This window comes from Coregonus lavaretus, assembly GCF_964263955.1.
Source record: "Coregonus lavaretus genome assembly, contig: HAP1_SCAFFOLD_8994, whole genome shotgun sequence".
Lineage (NCBI taxonomy): Eukaryota > Metazoa > Chordata > Actinopteri > Salmoniformes > Salmonidae > Coregonus > Coregonus lavaretus.
The window spans coordinates 15,001-17,866 of NW_028157348.1; the positions used below are offsets into that span (position 1 = coordinate 15,001).

A 2,866-nucleotide genomic window follows, 5' to 3' on the forward strand; every position below is an offset into this window, starting at 1 on the left:
CTGCATTATCAGGAGGCCTCTTCACAGAAATATACATGACTGCATTATCAGGAGGCCTCTTCACAGAGATATACATGACTGCATTATCAGGAGGCCTCTTCACAGAAATACACATGACTGCATTATCAGGAGGCCTCTTCACAGAAATATACATGACTGCATTATCAGGAGGCCTCTTCACAGAAATATACATGACTGCATTATCAGGAGGCCTCTTCACAGAAATATACATGACTGCATTATCAGGAGGCCTCTTCACAGAAATACACATGACTGCATTATCAGGAGGCCTCTTCACAGAAATATACATGACTGCATTATCAGGAGGCCTCTTCACAGAAATACACATGACTGCATTATCAGGAGGCCTCTTCACAGAAATATACATGACTGCATTATCAGGAGGCCTCTTCACAGAAATACACATGACTGCATTATCAGGAGGCCTCTTCACAGAAATATACATGACTGCATTATCAGGAGGCCTCTTCACAGAAATATACATGACTGCATTATCAGGAGGCCTCTTCACAGAAATATACATGACTGCATTATCAGGAGGCCTCTTCACAGAAATACACAAAAATCTACATACTCCTACAACAAACACACAGACACATCCAATAATATCTAAATAAGCCAAATTGCTTGGAGCTTGATCAGAAAAATATGGCAATTACTGTATATGCAGGCTTCAGCAATTGGAGCATGATTAATTGTTGCAGTTTAGTTATCATAATTGTGAAATTAAATTAAAAGTAAACTTGCAGATATCAGTTAAAAATACTGCAATTCTTTCAGGCGAATTAATTGCATTGAAAAAATAAATCATAGTCCCCGGTCAACAACACTATGAGCTTATTGTTCCCCAACTGTTGTCTGTTTGGGGAGGAATCCAAAAGAGTGTCAACAATAGAGCAGATTGTAGTTTTCATTATTGCTATTGGAGGAAAAAACTATCTTCAGAACACAGTCACAGCTCCAATTACAGAACATGAATCTGGTGTCAGGAGGCCCAGTGTAAGAGGATACCTAAAGAGTATTCAGTCAACATCCCTCTCTCCCCATAGTCAGGCCTATGCATTTCTCTGCAGTCAGTTTCTGTCTGTTTCATCATTCAGTACGGTGGGTATCTATGAAGGACACGGACCCCTGACTGCATTCTGAACGCATTGTGAACTGTGGTCTCTCTCTCTCTCTCTCTCTCTCTCTCTCTCTCTCTCTCTCTCTCTCTCTCTCTCTCTCTCTCTCTCTCGGATCAGTCCACTCAGCATGAGCTGAGAGCTGTCAGGTAACAATGGCTAGCGGACCAGCAGTCCTGGACAAGACATATCTTTAGAGAGGAAAGATGTGGCCTTGCACCTTTTAGAGAAATCTGCCTCCAGTAAAGAAGAGAAAACAGGACAAACTCCTCCCTGTGGCATTAGAGCTGAACTCACCTCTGATTCCCTTGGAGCGCGTGCTTCGCTTGTCATCACTCTCCACACTCATCTGGCATTAAGGAAAGAGGACAGGGAGAGTCAGGACATTGCTTTTAATGGAAGAGGAAATTAATAGAAGAATACCAGCCATTACAGACTAACAACCCCAAACGGTTACAGTTCAAATTCATGTCTACTTCCATGTACACAAACATAATGTAGAAAACCTTATATGATACAGTGCACACACAATGCACTTCCTACGGACTCAAGATGAAGCCCATGTACTCACAATGAAACACAAATACACTTACATACACAAACAAAACCCACACAGGCAGGCACACAAACAGAGATTATATATTTTTTCCTGGAAAATGCACTCCCCCCCTCTCTCTCTCTCTCCCCATCTCCATCTCTTTTCCTATTGCTGGTAAACCTGGGAGTATCACATTGCTATGAGCCATGTTATTTCTCCCTCCAACGGTTGCTGGAAGTTAAAATAAACCTTGAGCACCAGGGAGAACATCTCTACTGTACCAATTCCCCCACTCAGTCCTCACACACACACACAGAGAGAGAGAGAGAGAGAGAGAGAGAGAGAGAGAGAGAGAGAGAGAGAGAGAGGAGAGAGAGAGAGAGAGAGAGAGAGAGAGAGAGAGAGAGAGAGAGAGAGAGAGAGAGAGAGAGAGAGAGCGAGAGAGAGAGAGAGAGAGAGAGAGAGAGAGAGAGAGAGGAGAGAGAGAGAGAGAGAGCGAGCGAGAGAGAGACTCTCTAACCCTGTTATTTCCAGCACCTGAGCGGATTGGCATCTCAAAAGAAGTAACATGCAATGCCTACATACATGAGGGCATGGCCTTGTAAGCAAAGGGAATGATAATCATAACTGTGCTGCCTGACCATAGTTGTACATTAGTAATAATAATATTAACAACAACAAAAACATGACTGCTTAGAATCACTGTAATTGCTCTTTTAGGGACCCAGTACTCCCGGTTCACCCGGCAGAGGCCTTGCTTTTAAGGCACAAAAGAGCAGGTGTGAAGCCCCCCCCCCCGCCCCCCCCCCCCCCCCCCCCCCCCCCCTTCACTACTGACCCCCAGCCACACCTCCTGGTACCACCATTCCCATTTCCCCACTCAACAGCTCTATAACAGAGCCAGGCAGGCACACTCTAAAGCTATCAGACGCTTTTTAGACACAATGGGAGCATTAGCTTTGATTACTGAACTTTTATGGCCTGTCCCCCTGCGCTCCCCTCCCCTCCCCCCTCCCCTCCCCTCCACTGTCCTCCCCCCTCCCCCCTCTCCTCCCCTTCTCCCCCTCCCCTCCCCTTCCCCTCCACTGTCCTCCCCCCTCCCCCAGCATTAGCTGCTTTGTCTCAGTCAGTGGTGAAGTTGGCAGGGCCACAGTGAATTCAAACATCTCTCTCTCTCTCTCTCTCT

General features: G+C 45.6%; 1 pseudogene across 1 annotated transcript in view; it reads right to left on the reverse strand.

Annotated features, from left to right (window-relative positions):
• Positions 1-1,491, reverse strand: part of LOC311125519 (myelin transcription factor 1-like) — a 16,390-nt pseudogene extending 14,899 nt beyond the window's left edge. Inside the window, exon 1 of the transcript in view lies at positions 1,440-1,491. The product of the transcript in view is annotated as a myelin transcription factor 1-like (transcript). The remainder of the gene's footprint in view (positions 1-1,439) is intronic.
• Between the last annotated feature and the right edge of the window lie 1,375 nt (positions 1,492-2,866).